At 44.9% G+C, this 18,058-nt stretch overlaps 1 protein-coding gene across 5 annotated transcripts in view; it reads right to left on the reverse strand.

Annotated features, from left to right (window-relative positions):
* MOB3B (MOB kinase activator 3B) overlaps positions 1–18,058 on the reverse strand; it is a 268,138-nt gene that overhangs the window by 220,724 nt on the left and 29,356 nt on the right. For 2 of the 5 annotated variants that reach the window (XM_029606598.1, XM_029606624.1), the window contains 3 exons: positions 12,102–12,158; positions 11,969–12,009; positions 9,057–9,091 (listed from right to left, as the gene is read on the reverse strand). The gene's annotated coding sequence lies outside the window, so the exon portion shown is untranslated. Of the gene's footprint in view, positions 1–4,343; positions 4,451–7,044; positions 7,166–9,052; positions 9,092–11,968; positions 12,010–12,101; positions 12,159–18,058 lie in introns of those variants that run through there. The other 3 variants (XM_029606608.1, XM_029606613.1, XM_029606633.1) reach the window with 3 other exon arrangements.

Here is an 18,058-nt window from a genome sequence, read left to right on the forward strand (position 1 = left end):
TTATCATAAACACACCCCTTTTGGTTATCCATGCAAACTTAGCATTTTGATTAATCTAGGGGTAACTTTTCTAAATATATATTTATGTACTGTGATTGCTCAAATATAAGAGGGTCTTCATAATAAAAGGGCCCTTATATTCTGAGACTAAACTAGAGGACCTGTTGTTTCAGATTCCCTATTAGCACTCCCCTCTGCTCCTTTTCACCTCCCTTCACCCCTCGTTCCCTGCCCACACTGCCTTTTGCCCTTTTTTCTCCTCTCCTTCTTATCCACATCTGCTCTCATGTTTTTTCACCCATTCTTCTCAGGTTTGTTGGGCCTATTTCAGTTTCTCTGATACCCCAGTGGGGCTGAGAGGCCAGCGCCCATTTCACAGCCTTGCCTGTCCTCTTGCTCACTTCCCAGTTCTGCATTCCAGTGTTTGCTTCCTCGACACAAGGAGGACTTCTCAGGCCTCTCGGGTCCCCCACCAGGCCACTGCTAGGAGGCTGCATCTCTCTATACAGCCCTGTACATGACTGCCAGTTCAGTGATCTCTTCTGAGACAACCCTGCCTTCCCAGAACCATATGGGGATGCTGCCGCCTAGCATGTGATTACAAGATGAGTTTGTTTTTCAGAAAGACGCTTTCCAAGACAAATCTTTGTCTTATAATTGGGCCAACATAGAGTACAGAAAATATTTACAGGCCGATGCAATACCATACGCTGGCCACAGCGCTCGGCTCAACTCACAATTAGCACTTCCAACTGAGCGCATAGGTAATAGCGCTCATCACATGTAAATTCATGTTGATGAGGCTATTACCTACTTCCCCACAAAAATTAACCTGGAGCAGGCGTTAATTCATGAGGAGCCCAAAAAATTTACAGAAAAGCAGAAAATATTGCATTGTATTTCTCTCCAGATCATTTATAAATATATTGTAAAGGGTCCCAATATAGATCCCTGAGGCACTCCACTACCCACTCCCTTCCACTGAGAAAATTGTCCATTTAATCCTACTCTCTGTTTCCTGTCTTTTAGCCAGTTTGTAATCCACGAAAGGACATCACCTCCTATCCCATGACTTTTTACTTTTCCTAGAAGCCTCTCATGAGGAACTTTGTCAAACGCCTTCTTAAAATCCAAGTACACTATATCTACCGGTTCACCTATATCTACATGTTTATTACCTCCTTCAAAAAACTGAAGATTTGTGAGGCAAGACTTGCCCTGGGTAAAGCCATGCTGACTTTGTTCCATTAAACCATGTCTTTCTATATGTTCTGTGATTTTGATGTTTAGAGCACTTTCCACTATTTTTCCTGGCACTGAAGTCAGGCTAACTGGTCTGTAGTTTCTCGGATCACCATAGTTACAGCACAGTTACAACTGCCAAGCCTCATGCTGGTTGGGTCCGTAACGCCAGCGTTTGGATGATTCAGAGGGCAAACTGGGGTAGGAATCAACATTTGTCAGTGAGGACAGGAAAAGCCATCAGCACTAAGTAAGACACCGCCAGCCATGGAAGCATGCACCACTACTAGAGTGCATGGGACACAACGGCAGTGGAATGGACACCCAGGGCTAGAGGGGACAGATGACCATTACAAGGTGCAGGTGAATGGGCATATAGTGCCTGACATACAATAACACTACCACCACACCTGTCTACCCTCGGCAGGATTACACCTTTTATACTCAAGGCCAGAGATGGACCGCCCCTTCCCTACCCCCAACAAATCTCCGAGCTGTGGATGCTGTCCCCCAGAGCCAGATCTCGGCTCACAGTGCAGGCCTAGTCCCCATGCTCACTGCACTGTGAGGATCGCTGCTGGAGACGTGGTCCGTAGGAAGGAGGCAGCACAGCTGCAGCGGGAGAGGTGCCTCCGAAGGTCCAGGACAGGATTACAGGGTGGTGGGGTGGGGAAGGAGATTTGCTACCCCACAGATATGGTCATTCTAAGCACGGGCCTAGTAGGCCTGTGCGTAAATCCAAACCTGTTTATACTTCTTTTGGAGAGGGATGGTTGAAACTTTTGCTATATTTTCTTCTCTGCCCCTTGCCCTAACTGTGGGTTGTCCTGCAGTCAAGAATCCAAATTTGGAGTGTCTGAATGAGACAAACCTGTGAGAAAGCAAAGAAGGAAAAGGGAGGAGCTGAAGAGGATAGAAGCCCAGGAACAGAAGGAAAGAAGAAAAGGGAGGGAAGGAGTAAACAGTTACCATAGGAATAGGAGGAACCAAAAGGTTGGCACAAGCCAGAAAAAAAAGGAAGCAGATGGGTCAGTCTTCCCTATGCAGAAGGAAAAGGAAACTAACCTGTTGCTGCTGCTGCCATACAGAGCCTCGGTAAGAGGGGTAACGGAGGACTGTGGAGAGGGACGCAACGAGTTGCTGGAGAGGGAAGGAAAAGATACAGAGAAAGAAGGATGAAGAAGGGCATCAAAATGAGAACTTTTCACAAGCTCCAGACTCCCTCCTGCTACAGTCCTGGAGGCCTCGTGGCCATGATGCAGCCCGGTGTGCACCTGTGCTGTCTGCAGGGGTAGGCATGGGGAACAGAATTGTCAATTTGATTTGCTTGCTCCATACCTAATTTGCTGTAGCTTGGCCTCCTTAAATATTTCTACCTAGAGATGTCACTGATATACATCCAAAACCAAGCCGAAAGGAGCTGGCAGACTAAGATGGTCCAGGATGTATCAGCGCCGACTTGCCATCTGTCCCAGTTCAGCTTGGATTATGCAGACCTCATGCAGTTTCAGACAAGACCCCAATGTAATTTGAATTGGATGGCCCATCTGTACTGTTTTCAACATCGTACTCGGTCTAACGTTTTCATAGTACAAAAACTGAAATCCCATTAAAACACCACTCTGCGCGAACCTGGGCAGCTCCTAGAAATACCCTAGGCTGCTTACAATGCCATATAAATAAAGGCATTTGGAAAGGGTCAAACCTAGTAAAACATTAAGATTCTTTAGAAATTCCAAAGATAGCAATCACAGGGTCCGATGTACATAAGCTGAGCATTAAAACAAGGATTTCTGCAAATAAAATATGATTTCTCCACACAAAATGTGTTTTCAGCGCATATGATCCTAAACACGGGTCCCGACACCGGAACTCCAGCTTCTGGCCCTAGACCAGCATCAGCCTGGGAAACCTTACTCCACCTCAGACTTAGGAGTTAAATTACCGCCACTAAGAAAACACAAGATAAAGCCAGCACACCTCTGCATTCAGAGGGTAATAGCTAATGCCTTTATTAGCATGGGATTTGCATGAGAGGGAGCAAACCTGTTCACGCATTTTTGTGAGCAAAACTCCTTGTTGCATGGGTTGTAAACTGTGCGCTGTGTGTTGAGAGAGGGCCGCGGCTCAGGCAAGGAAGCCCAACGCAGAGCCACTTGTTCTGGAGCCAGTCACCGTGGACTGACTGAGTAAGGTATTATGGCTTTAGTGAGGAAGCAGCACATCCCTGAAAATAAAAAAAACAAAGTCACAAACTACCCAAAGCAAAGTGCTCCTATGTTACTGGGTGCACGCCGTGAACCTCTCCAGCCCAGCAGCTGCTTCCTGCCCTCATCAATCCATTCACAGCCCGGCCAAGCCAACGCAGCTCTGCGTTTCCCCACTTGTCACCTTCCAGAAGTAGGACCAGGGTGGAAGGGGGCGCGCTCAGAGCCAGGCCGCTTCTCTTCCTAAACTCTCCAGCGCAGCGAGGCTGCGAAAGCCTGCGCTTCAGCCACCGCACCTGCACTTTGCCAACGCAGGCAGAAGCGAGGGCAGGGACTCTCTGCCCTGCAAAACTCTCGGCCCCAGGAGAACAAAAACTTAACTTCTGCCAGAAAAAAAAAATAATACAAAAAACACAAGGGGGGAGGGGAAGCAAAGCCGGCGAGGAGTGGTGTGGGGATGCATTTCCTGAGAGAAATCCCCACTGCAAAGAGCCCTAGCTCACCCCAAAAAGTGTTTGTGTACCCCAGCCTTCCTGGGGGAGAGTGGGAGTGAGGGGGTGGAGAGCAGAATGTCCGCTCGGACAGAGCCCGGCTGGGGAGCTCATACCCACCATCGCCAACTGGGCATGTGCTTCAGCATCTGGGGGGTGGGGAGGGGAAATACCTCAATCAGCTGTACCACCTTAAATATTACCCCACCTCACTCCTCTACAAGAGCGGGGGGGGGGGGGGGGAACTAATCGGCCACAAGGCCACACACTCCAGGGTCTGCCTCCAAACCAGTCTGACGCCAGCTGTGCCACCCCTCCCCCCCTCCCCATTGCACCCCTGGATAACAGATGAACAGGGACAGAGCCTCCCAAGACGAGCCAAGCAACAGCCCAGTGCCCTTACCTGGAGCTGGAGGTGGAGCGGGTGAGATCGTGCTCTGCCGCTTCTCGGCCACTCTCTTGCACTCCCCACGCTCTCCTCGGGTGCCTTGTGCTGGTGGATCCCAAAGTCCAGGCTCTGTCCCACAGACGCTGAGATGGATAGAGTCTCTCACACACTCACACACCCCTGCGTATGACTTGCTTATTCCTGGGTCATCCACCACATGCACTCACTCACACACTGCACACACAACTGGGCCCCCCCCCCCCCCCATCAGCTTGTCAGCAAGAGCCATCTACTGGCCGCTGCTGGTACTGCACAGGCTGAGCTCAGAAAGCTGTCAAAATCCTTCCTGACCTGGGGCTGGCGGGGGCAGGATACTGTCACTACTGCTTTTGGAAGTGCTCAGAGGCTGCTCGTCCCCAGCTGCAGGCGCTGCATGAGTCTTTCGCAGGAAGACTTAATTAGGCCCGGATTTAGGCTCTGGCAACACAGGCAACTGCCAGAGATCCAGGCCAGTTTCTGCTTGCTTTAGGGTCATGTGCTGGCACAGCCTCAAAGGCAATGCCACCATGGCGCTCTGCCTATGGACGACGTTATTTTAATTCCGGCCCTGCTTACAAGCTGACTGCTACGTGACTTCCTACGAGGCTTTGGTAGCGATGTGCTGCCAGTAAAGGGCTTTCAGTAGCTCAGCTCCACTCCCTGAGAAACCCTCTGCTTTCAGAGAATAACACCCTCCAGCACATCGGTGCCACAGAACTGCGTGGTGGGCACAACTTATCATATACTTGTTTCTTTCTTTGGCCTGGGTTTTCCACATGATAATTAAAACCACAAAACATAGGGGTCTGCCTATGGGCAGCAAACTATAGGGGGGAACAGGAGAAAACCAAGCTGTGAGCCCTCACTACCTCTATAGGTAGCAAATGTATCCCAGTTTTCAAAAATGGCTCCAGGGGTGACCCAAGTAACCAGAGAGTGCTGAGCCTGACATCAGTGCCCAGAAACCTGGTGGAAGCTATTATTAAGAACAACGTTACTAATCATACAGATAAACAAAGGGTTAACGGGGAAGAGCCAGCATGGATGTATCAAAGGGTGGCCATATCTTACTAACCTATGAGAATTCGTTGAAGGTGTGAATAAGCGTGTGAAGCAATCAATAAAGCATTTGATAAAATGCCCCATGAAAGTCCTCAGAAAGCTACAAAGTCATGGGATAGGAGGCGAGGTCTTACTGTGGATTGGAAACAGGTAAAAAGTTAGGAAACAGAGCAAGAGTAAATGATCAGCTTTCCAGTAGAGAAAGGTAAACAGTGGAGTGCCCCAGGGATCTGTGCTGGAAAGAGGGGATCACTGAGTGACATACCAAGTACGCAGAAAACATTAAGTATTCAAATATTAAAAAAATGACTTTAAAATACTTTTATTTATTCTGCTATTTTTCAATCTCCCTGTTTTCATTGATACAGATGCCCTTCAATGCATCTTGAGATCTATGTTCATCTATTCAGGGTTCTATCCTGTGTTATCTTGTTATTCATTCTTGTTATGTCTTTATCTATCGTTAATTTAAATTGTAAACTTCATACATCGTTCAATGTAACATGTTGTTTCTGTATGTAAACCGGAGTGAAGGCAACTCTGCTATACCTTGGTATATAAAAAAATGCTAAATAAAAAATTAGTTAAAGCACAAGTCGACTGTCAGGAACGGCAAAAGGACCATGCCAGACTGAGGAAATGGGCATTAAATTTAATATGGAATAGTGTATATGGCAAAAATAATCCAAGCTACATGTATACAATGCTTGCTTCCATAGTAGGAGTCACCATTCAGGAAAAGGATCTTGGAGTCATTGTGGATGGTACATTTAAATCCTCAGCTCAGTGCTCGGTGGTTGCCAAATAAGCAAACAGAATATTAAGAATTATTCAAAAAGAAACGAAGAATAAAATGTAAACATCATAATGCCTCTGGTTAAGGGGCATTCTGCATCTTATAAGGGAAGTCTGTGCATGTGCCACTCATGCAGCCCATCTCTGGAAAACTCTTAAAACAGGAGAACTAGCAAGCAAAAGAGGGAGCCGTCCTCATTCCCCAGTGAGATACAATGAGGGAGAGGAAAGTTAGGGAGAGGGACCATGAGGACTGAAAAAGAGTCTCCCTCCTACATCACCTTGTTCTTCGGTTGAGGCGATTCATTAATTTTTATAAACTTAAAACAGGGAAAATTGGAAATGTTGATAATTGTTGTAAAAAGCAGCCATTATGTAGCAGCCCTGAAATTCTATGTTATTAGCAAACCAGCTCTTCAGGGTTTACGTCTCATATCTGCTGGGCTGTGATGAAGGCACTCCGAGGCTTTTCCCTTTGGCGCTTCATTGCCAGACAGTGGCTGTACTTAGTATGCAATCTGAATCTGTAATGAACTCTGCCTCAGGGCTCTGAAGGAAAGGTGATAAGTGGGTGACATGTCCCCAGGCTCTGTCTTGGAGGGAGGGGGGCATCAAATAAGTGGCAGGGCACTGTATCACCGGGAATAGTCCAAGCAGCAGAAGGCTGTCCCATCCTTGCTCTGCTGAACTCCAAAGGAATTGACGCAGCAGCAGAGAAAGGGAGCCAGTTACTGGAAGACTGGAGAACAGCAGCATTCCCTGTTTAACAAGAGGTTAAAATATGAAAATAAGGGGGTAAGGTTGTTTTTATCTTACTGACCTGAGTCCTGGGGCTGGAAGAAAGCATTGCTGGGATGTGGCATGCTTTTCCATTTCTCTCACGGAGTTTGCTACTGCATGGGGTAGATGTGCAGGCAGCTGGGAGAGCTCTCTCTCCCCCCACACCTCCTCGTGGGCTGGGAGGGAGGAGCAGCGCTGCCCGAGGTTTTTACTTTCATTTTACAAAGTCAGCATCGCAAAGGCTAGAGCTGTGGAAAATTCCTGCCAGCGTGTATGTAAATGAGATAGCCCCTACCTTCGCCTGTGCTGGAAAGATGCTGTGAAGAGGCTGGTGGAATACCACATTTGAGTTTTCCATTAATCAAGTAAATCCAAATCCCATCCAGATGTGTAATCAGGCTCAAAAATTCCTAAAAGTTTATTCCTCCAACTTCATACAGAGAAGGGGGGAGTTTATGGAGTAAAAGTAGGTTAACATTTGCTCTAAAGCACCCTTGGGAACTATTCAAGCCCAGGTCATCCCTGAAGTACTGATCTCACTGAAGGGTGGCAGTAGAGAGGTCAGTCAGGCTGGCTTTGAGAGACCCAGGGAGCAGAAGGTGTCAGACCTTATCTCTTCAGAGACAACTCTAAAGTGCCAGAAAACTACTGAAGCTGAGCAGAGAGAGGACAGGCATGCCATTCTGTGAAAGAGGTTTGTGTGAATATGAGTCTGTAGCAAAAAGTGTGTTTTCTGAAACTGGAGTCAAAGGAAGCAATAAGTTCAGAAAAGTCAGTTACTTGATAAAATTTTGGTGGATACTCGGAATTTGAAGTCCACATTTGATAAACTGAGATTGAGAGAGAGAGAGAAAGACTTTGTTATGAGATACATTTATTACTATGCTCTCATTCTCAGTGAAGTAAAATTTGAGATATCTCCTTTGCTTAAATACTGTATGACTGTAAGGGTTAAATTAAATTTTTTCCTGAAGAGAAACAAATTATAAATAAGAGAACAATTATCTGTGGAAGGGATCTCAGGTTTAGATGCCAGATTCCACCAGTTTATGGATTTTTCCTCTAGGAACATATCCAACCCTTTTTTAAATCCAGTTACACTAAATGCCATAACCACATCATCTGGCAATGAATTCCAGAGCTTAACTATGCACTGAGTGAAAAAGAATTGTATTCAATTTGTTTTATATGAGCTACTTGCTAACTTCATGAGTGCTCCCTAGTCCTTCCGTTATCTGAGAGAGTAAATAACTAATTTACATTAACCTGTTCAAATCCTTTCATGATTTTGTAGACATCTAAAAGAGTTGGCAGCAGAGTTCTGTTCCTAGCAGAGCATTCAAAAGGGACACTAACAACTCCAAGTGGTCCTTAAACACTCATCTACAACAGCAGCAAAGTGAGTGAGTGTGCCAGATTTGTGAGTAGAAAGGAAAGTGTGTGAGTGGTAGGGTTTCTTTCTCTCTCTCACATTGTTTCCCAAATTTCCTCTGTGCTTTAGTAAGAATAGGAAAATTTAATTATTATTGTATGCAAAATTAGCTAGCCAAGTTCTAACAAGCCTTCGTGGACATACATTTAGAGAACTCATGTCTTGTACATCTTCAGAAGAGAAGGGGTGTAGGAGTTACACTATTATTTTAATTAAAGCTTAGATACGTTCAGAAGCAAGCCAAGAGACAATGCTCCCCAGACCTTGGAGAAGGAATTCATTCAGCTAATTCAACTGCACCCACTGCCAGCATTTCACCAGCCTTGTGGATAGACACCAGTGGAGGGGACGAGGATTGATTTTCACTAGGCTTGAGTCAGCTAAGTTTTAATGCACCTCAAAATCTAGGTAGATTGCAACACTGAGAGCAGTTCAGAGAAAGAGAGAGAGACATAAAAACACAGGAACGGACATAAGTAACTGTGTTAATAAAGTAAGGGAAAAAGCATACATTACAGGAGAACTCAAGACTCACAAAGACCGGAAAACATTTAAAAGAGAAAAGAGTAACTAAAAACACACAGAGACAGATCAACGACGCATTTCTTGTCTTTACCTACTTGAAATTCCATCTGAAATCAGTGCTCAGCTGCACCTGAAAGACAAAAACGTAACATAAATACTGGTATTTCTTAAAGAAACATTAAGTAGTGTTCCAGTGGAGGTGGGCTTCTAATACTATATGGAGATATTTTATAGGTAGAACAATTATTCGGGAAGATGTGAAGGGATGTTGATACGGTTATGACCACACTTTTTGTCTTTTGTACTTTCCCCCTAGTTAGAAACCATTGTCCTAATGAGCTATTATGGATATGATTTTTTCATTATATTTTATACACAAGGGTCTTGTAGTTTTGGGCAGTTTTAATATTTTATGATGATGATGACAGCATGCCAGTGGTTGGAACCTTTAAGGATTTCTTGACCACTTCAGGCTTGCAGCAATTAATGCAATTGTCTACACATCGCCATGGACATATCTTAGATTTGTTTGAGGTACCTGATTTATTGGTACTGCAAGGATTGATTGCTTTTAATGATAATTTTGATGTTCTCTAATCAGGTCATAATCGACTGAAATGTACATTAATAACTAATCAATCATGCGCTAAGAGTGTTTTTACTTATAAGCAGATTAGAGCACAACCAGATGTTGATGTCTTGCTACAGTGGTGTTGCAAAAATTACACTGGTTATCAGTGTCTCAGTGATTACAACTTAACGATATCATGCTAATTATTAACTTGTTTCAAGATAAGGCGCCAAGTTGTCTAGCTCATTCATCTAAAAAATATATTCCATTCCAGAGCTTATGCTTGGCTTCGCCACATCTGTTAATGTTACCCAAGTGTAAAGGGGGTTCCTTTACAAGAGATCCCCTAATCGTGCAATTTCCATAACTGGCCCTAAGCTATGGAACTCTCTCCCTGATGAACTTACATCAATAACTGATTGAAAGGTTTTTAGAAAAAGATTAAAAGCTGTTCATTCCAGGAAACCTTTTCTGTAACAATGGAATGATGTTACTGTTTAAGGTTACATTTTACCATGTTGTTGTTTTATTGTTTACTGTATTTTAATTATGCACCTGTAATCCGCTTAGTATGCGCCATTATAGGCAGAATATAAATATAAATAAGTAAAATAATATTGCTAACCTCATGGGATAAGATCAAAGGCGACAGAAATTTGAGCTCTCCAGGTGAAGCAGTACCTTACAAAAATTGTATGATGAGAGTTAAGAGAAAACGTGCTCATGTTGCAGGGAGGTGAGCCCTTGAGCTGCTGTTGGATTGATTCAGCCTGGTTCGTGAAAGCACAGACCAAGCTCCGACAGGTGGCAGCTGAGGTGTTGCATGCTGCCTGCGGTGGGGATGGACAGAGACTGGGCAGAGATGAGAAGTGAGCCAAGGTCGGGCCTGGCAGTGTCGAGGCAGAGATGAAGGCAGGCTATGGTCAGGCCTGGCAGACTTCAGGCAGAGAGGGAGGCAGGTTAATACTCAGGGCTGGCAGGGTAAGGTAGAAGGTCAGCAACAAGAGCACAGTTCAACGGCAAAGAAAAGCAGAGCAGGCAGGAAACGGCAAGACTGAAGCAGAGGCAGGAACCAGAAAAACAGTCAAGGAGACCAGCAGGGACAGGAGTCAGGATTAGGAGCGAAGACCACACCTAGGCAGAGGTATCTAGCAGGAACTGTAGCCGAGGCACTGAATTCCCTTACAATCAGGGAGAGTGGTAGGGTTGCCAACATTTCCGCAGACCAGGACTGGACACTTGAGGCCCAGTGGTGGGGGCAGCGGAGGGGGGGGGGGGGGAGAAGAGAGATGGTGTCCCTCATTTGCATAAATGTTAGATCCTGCCAGTGAACTGCCTAAACACTGTAGCTGTGTATGCATTAAAGTATAATAATGAATTCACAGGCTGCACGCAGGCAACAATTTCTCTTCCAGCCTCTCAGGGCAATGAAGGAGCCCCCTGCCTCTCAGCTGCGCCGGCCGTAGACAACACGATTCGACTGCAGGAGGTCGTTCCGGACCCCCGCTGGACTTTTGGCAAGTCTTGTGGGGGTCAGGAGGCCCCCCCAAGCTGGCCAAAAGTCCCTGGGGGTCCAGCGGGGGTCCGGGAACGACTTCCTGCATGCGAATCGTTTTTCCGTATGGAAAAACCAAAGGTAGCGCCGGCGCCATTTCTACAAGCACCGGAGGTCCGAGAGTAAAAGATCACACCGGGACCCTTCCTCTGGACCCCAGGTAATTTAAGGCATTTTGGGGGGGTTCGGGAGGGTGGGGGATTTATTTTAAAGGGTCGGGGTGGGTTTTAGGGATGTTTTAGTGTGCCGGTTTTCGATTTACACGATTTTCACGATATTTAAAAAACCCAAACGGCGACGATCCGATTTCCTCCCCCTCCCAGCCGAAATCGATCGATCACACGATTCACATCTCTATTAAATATTTTTCTTATTCTATAAGTTCTCACAAAGCCTGCATATTTAGACAGGGCTGAAATAATTATCTTTGATTTCTCTTAGCAAGAACCCCAGGCTCAATTAATTGTCAAGAGACACACTAGCAACATTGTAGATTGCGGAAGACTGACGGTGTGAGGAAGTCAGTCTTTGTTATTGATTTGGTTTGACTTAGCGCAGTCGACCACTGCATCCTGAGACTTCGTGATTAAGAGTGGTAACCCAGGTTCAGTCTGTGCTATCAAGCAGTGTAAGCTATTCCTTGACCACAGGCCACCATTCAAGTCATTCACATCATTCCTGGGTCAGCGTTCTCTATCCTGCATTCACAAGCTGCCTCTCAAAATTTATTACGAGAAATAAAATAAAGATAAGTGTGCACTAATAAACTGTGACACAATTTTGGTAAATTGCACTAGTGCAAACACGTGTGGACAGACAAGAAATCATAGTTAGTAATTGAGCTAAACAAGGTCAAAGAATAAAAAACTGTTCATACTTACCTGAAGGGAAACCTGGAGGATTCCAGAATATCTTGAAGAGCCTGTAATGATAAAAAGTTGACACAAAGAATGAGATTTCTTGAATTAAAGTTACATTTGTTCTCATTAAGAAGTAACTGAGAAAAATACTTACCTAATAGTATCTTGGTGAGAAGAAATCCTTGAACAGGAACCGGTTTCTATTCAAATACTGTGAAAAAGAATAAAGAGTGAAAGTCAAATATACAAAATTGTTTTGTGCATCAGAAGTAAATCATTTCTCATTGAAAATATTAACACTATAGAAAAGTTTCTTCTGTTCAATTAATACACTTGTTTCTAGAAGCAAAGACCCTGAAAAATTATCCATTTGCCAGCAAAATAAAATTCTTTAATTTGATTCTAGAAGTGCCTCTGAGATCATTTTTCTATTTTTATTTATTTCCTGGTCAAAATACTCTGAGTGCGCAAACTATTTCCATGACATCTTTTAAAGCAGAAACCCCAACAGTCTTACTATCTGGCCACCCACTGACAATACCCAAAATAGTTTTGCGTCCAAGGGTGTTTACAGCCACATCCAAGATCCTTTTCCTGGGTGGGTGCTGACTCCGAATTTGAAACCCAGCATTGTGGGTGCCTGTAGATGGGATTTGTTCATATGTGCATCACTTTCCTACATTAAAATTCATCTGCCATCCAGATGCCCTTGTACAGTTCCTTGCCATTTACTGCTGTTTTAATAACTTTGAATAATTTTGTGTCATCTGCAAATTTTAGTACCTCGATTGTTGTTCCCTTTCCCAGATCATTTATGGATGTATTAAACTGCACAGGTCCCACTACCAAGCCCTGTGGTACTCCACAAACAAGGAACTAGATTAGCCACTGTCAAACAGGATGCTGGCTATGACAAATCTTTGGTCTGACCCAATATGCCAGTTCTTCCATTCTTACGTTCCCATATGCCTCCATCCCATCCCTCTGCCTGCTCTCCCTCCCTGAGCCCGGCTGCTGCCAGTGGTTGTGTCTGTGAATGCACGGACTGTGAGCCACTGCGTTCTCAGAGGACCCAAGGCAGCCTCATTCTCCTTCCAGATCTGAGGCCCGCTGAGGCAAGTGGGGGGCGGGGAGAGTCGGGTCATCACGGATGTTGTTAGCCCAGGATGGATCACAGGCACAGTCGCTGACTGCTACCAGCTCCCAGAACCTAGTTGGGGGGAGGGGTGTGCATTAAATTTTGAATCCGCCCAGGGTGGTAAAAAATTCCTTGTGCCAGCCATGTTGTTCTGTACTGGTGTGAGCCATATCCCCATATAATTTTTTTCTCTTCATCCTCCCTATACTGTGCTTCTTCTTTCAAGTTATACCTCTTCTTCCTGCAGGGCTGCCTGTTTACTCAGCTGCCTGAGCCGCAGTCTGATCTCCTGCTGCTAATTTGTACAGGTAGGCCTCAGCTCAGTCACCATTGAAGGGCAGCTACCAGTTTTTTCTCCATTGGAAGCTGGAGGAGGTTTTTTTTAATGTTTTTTTACAGAATACAAAGCCAGTGATGACTATTTTGTTTTAGCAAGGGTTTTTGTTTTTGCTTTTTTTTTTTAGCAGGGAGCTTTGAGGGGATCTTTCCTTTTCCTTGGTCATGTTTGTCAAATTAGCATGTAAATCAGCAGTCTGGTACACTTTTAACAGTTTTAGAAACATTTTGCATATATAAATTATTGTATCTGTGTTAAATCTCATATAGTGAAATTTCTCAAGAGCGATGGGCCAGCAGTGTGATGATAAGAATTAATTATACAGACTCAACAGCACAGAAGGAAATCCACAGGGTTCTATCAGTGTCACTGTACCCGGCTTGACTGTTTGCTCAGGTGCTATCAAAAACATTATTTTTGGAAGGGTTTCTTTGGAAAACATTCGTCTGAGCCTTTTTTCACATGCAACATGACTGATTTGCTGACTTCACCCTGAAATATTTTAAAGTCCTTGACAAAGTAATTTTTCTGATTTTGTGAATGTCAGTTGGAAAAGAAAGAAGAAGGTTATGAGGAAGATGAGACTGTCATCAGTGACTAAACTCGCTAACAAATTACTCGGACCTCTTCGGCAGAAACTTTGAGATAGAGGGAAAAAAAATTCATACATGGGAATAAATCTCCACAGCACAGAGCTGCATAATCTCCCAAAGCAGCCCAAATATTGTTTTTTTAGTTGTCTGCCTAGGCCTGAAGAGGAAGTGACAGCACAGAGGCAAATGGCCGCCTAAGTTGTGAGCTCCCCGTTGCAATGCAGCAAACACCTGTTTTTCTCTTGCATTTGCAGCTCCCAAAGTGACTTTTCCTACATGAATTACTTGTGGTTTACTTTCTGAAAATGTCCGCGAAAAACCATTTTGGATTTTAAACCGTTTTCCTTTGTTACCGGCAGCTCGATTCCTGAGGAGTAGAGCATGGCAACGGGCCCCGCAGTGAGTGGGCTACAGGCGGTGCTTATTTTAGAGACGAAATACAGAGTGACTCGCACTGATTTTCAAAGCTGGTTCCAAGAGTTAAAAAATGACATGAAATCCATAAAAGAGGACATTTTGGACACTGCTGGAAAACTGCATGCTGATATTGACGAGAAGGGGCGGAGAGTTGAAGAGGTGGAGCAGGGAGTTGATGACCAATCTGAGGCACTTTTTTTTTTTTTTAATTTATGGCTGCTCTTGAGGACTCCAAGATTGATGCTAAATTAAAAGACTTGGGGTATAAGAGCTGCCACAGTAACCTGTGAGCTAAAGGTATACCTGAATCCTTAGAGTATGTGAACTGCAAGCAAATGGTTTTTAATATTAGTAAAGCTTTCTTGGCAGCTGGGGGAAGGAGAGTTCAGGGGGCATACAAGACTATTGTCCCCATGTGGAGAAATATGTCTTGTGATAGCATAGCCTACTTTTCATTACAAGAAAAAGTATTGACCTATGCTAGAAAGTTGGGCTTTCTTATCTGGGAAGATTGCAAGGTGGAAATCTACAATAATTTATCATCTATGACAATGAATAAGGGGAGAAACCTGGGAGACATAAATGTTTTAAGAAAGGAGAATATTAGATATCGCTGACTACATCTTTTTGGACTTGTGTTTACAGTTAGTGGTGTCACCTCCCAATTATAAGATCCTGAGGAAGCAGCATGGATTTTTAAGAGCTGCAGGAATTGCTGTTACTCTACATTCTGGGAATTCTGATGTTCACCACAAGGAAACCTTTCTGAAGTGGCAGTGCATGACCAAGGGTAGCAGGAGGCTACGCTGCACTATGAAGGATCTTCTTCTTTAAGAGAACCCACCAACTGAAGAGGATTAGGGAAGATTGCAAGACCGTCCTTTTCTGGTCGTTGATATGATGGAGAATGGATTGACTGGGACTTCTGCATCAAAAGCTGACTTTGTTTTCAAGGATGCTATCAAGAACGAAAATATTTCTTGTGCTTTTCTTTTCTCCCCCTGATCTTTTCTCCTCTTCTTTATTGGGGGCATTAGAGGGAGTTCTACATCTCTTACTTTTCTACTATTTTCTTTATATGATATTCAACAGGTCTCGACTCGAGGGCATTATTCCTCTGGGATGGTGTGGTTTCAGCCTTGGTGGGTCGGTTGGATGGGGTTCAGAAGGGAGTAGGGGTGTGTATGCTTGATGCCCCCTTCTCTATGTATAATCCTCCTTGTTTTCCCCTCCCTGTTGATTGTAATTTCTGCCTTTAGTTACAATGTGAACCGGTATGATGTTTGCATACTAATACCGGTATATAAAAGTTTTCAAATAAAAAGTTTTCAAATAAATGGAGGAATATTAGATGACCTAGAGTGGTTGTTGACCATGTTTAATATTCTGTTTATCAATAGTGTCAGCCTGTTTCTACTCCAGGATGTATTGGGGTCAAAGTCTCACAAAGCTATCTTCATACCTGGGAATTTTTGATTTCCAGTCACCCTAAGATTACCATGAATGCGTGTGTGTGTGGGGGGGTGGAGGGAAGGGGCGAGGGATTAGATGTACAGAAACTTACTCTTATACACGCACATACACACTAACTCACATGTTCACAAACACTTTCACACACCCACACGCTCATTCCCTAACACATTCTCACATGTTGACTTGCACCTTAACTCCTCTTATTTTCCCCACATACACACACATGTTGACTCGCTTACTTCTTTCCCTCTTCCACACACACACCCACCCATGCTCATTCACAGTTTCACGTATTTTCCTCCTACACAAACACACACATACACTCACTTTCAGACATGCTCTCTCCTCTCTCTGATATACTCCGTCCCCCATGCATACACCCATTCACATATATACAAACACACACATGTCCTCCCTCACGTATATACACACATACCCCCCTTCACTCACTACCTCTCCCCACTCCAAACTCATCAGTTCAGCAATAGCTTCTGCTGCTTCTGCCGTCAGCCTCCTCCCTTCTTCCTGTCCCGTTCACAAGCGCAGCAGCAGCTGCCCCCGGAAATTTTAGGTGTTGGGCCGGAATCCCGGCAATTCCATTACAATGCCAGAGTCTCCAGGTCAAATCTGGAGAGTTCCCAGGTATGGCTATCTTGTTGTAGGGCAATGTGTTTTATCAAATAAGTAATGTCAAGTAACCAATTGAATTCTCCACGGAGGAGGCAATTATTATTAAAAGAAACTCTACAATTGAAGACCAAAATCTTTTTAATTCGGGAAACTCATTTAAAAAAGTGAGATGAACGTTTATTAAGATGTAAAGCTTTTTTTTTTCATTCTTTATAACTTTTTCAAATATACAAGATAAAATTCACTTGTACAATGGAAACATCAAAGTCTCACATAAGATAGACAAAATTGAAAGGATAAAAATAAAAGGAAAAATTTTAAACATAGGGCAGGCTCCCTCTCTCTCAGGCACACCCCCCCCCCCCCCCCACACACACACATACAAACACTGGCTCTCTCTCGCTCAAGAGCGCGCACACACACACACACTGGTTACCTGTCAAGCATACACACACAGAAGCTCGCTACCTCTGTCACACACATACACAGAAGCACACTCCTTCTCACACACACACACCACCCACAAACAGAAGCATATTCACGCTCTCTCACACACATACATAAGCACCTCCCTCTTTCTCACACACACAGGCAGAAGCACACTTCCTCTCTTGTAGGCACACACAGAAGCACCTCTTTCTCTCTCTTGCCCACATAAGTACACTTCTTCTCTCTCTCACACTCACACATTCAGAAACATATGTCTTATAATTTTGCCTCTGCTTTTTCTTCAACATGCAGCTTGCCGCTCTCTCCTTAATTCAGCCCAGCAGCCTGGTTCCCGTGGAGGTCTGCAGCTCCTGTCCTCAGCTCCGGCAGCAGCTCACAGCTGAGCAACTCCTTTTTTAGCACTGCCCACAGCCCCCAGCTGTTTTCCTCAGCCCCACCAGCAGGAGCAAAAGAGGGGATGCGAAGGGAAGTGGCCCGAGTATTTCCTCTATTGCGGTGCTGCATAGAAGAGTGGGGAGCAGAGGTGAGGCCATGCAACTGTTGCGTTGCTTGAGAAGAGAGAGGAAGATAGAACCCACAACCCACAAGGCCGCCGCTGCACTGCAAGTTCAAAGGCAGAACTGAGTGAGAGACTTGCTGCTGCAGGTTGGTGTTGAGCACAGTGGCTCTGCAGGCATGGAGCCGCTACAATCAACACCAACCATGTGGTTGGGATGACCATCCCACCAGAGCAGGCCTGAAGCCCCAATAGGCCAGTCCACTTTGGGATGTGCCCATGGCTACAGGCATCTAAAATTGGTGGTACTCAGCATACACCTTTCTAAAGTTGGTGGTGCCTGTGCACCACTATACACAATGGGCCAAATTTTAAAAGGTGCGCGCGGGCGTAGATTTGTTCACGCAACCCAGCGCGAAGAAATCTACGCCCGATTTTATAATATGTGCTCCCTGCCGCGCGCAGATTATAAAATCCAGGGTCGGCGCACGCAAGGGGGTGCACAATTGTGCAACTTGCGCGCGCCAAGCCGCGCAGCCTTCCTCCATTCCCTCCGAGGCCGCTCCGAAATCAAAGT

This window comes from Rhinatrema bivittatum, chromosome 1, assembly GCF_901001135.1.
Source record: "Rhinatrema bivittatum chromosome 1, aRhiBiv1.1, whole genome shotgun sequence".
Lineage (NCBI taxonomy): Eukaryota > Metazoa > Chordata > Amphibia > Gymnophiona > Rhinatrematidae > Rhinatrema > Rhinatrema bivittatum.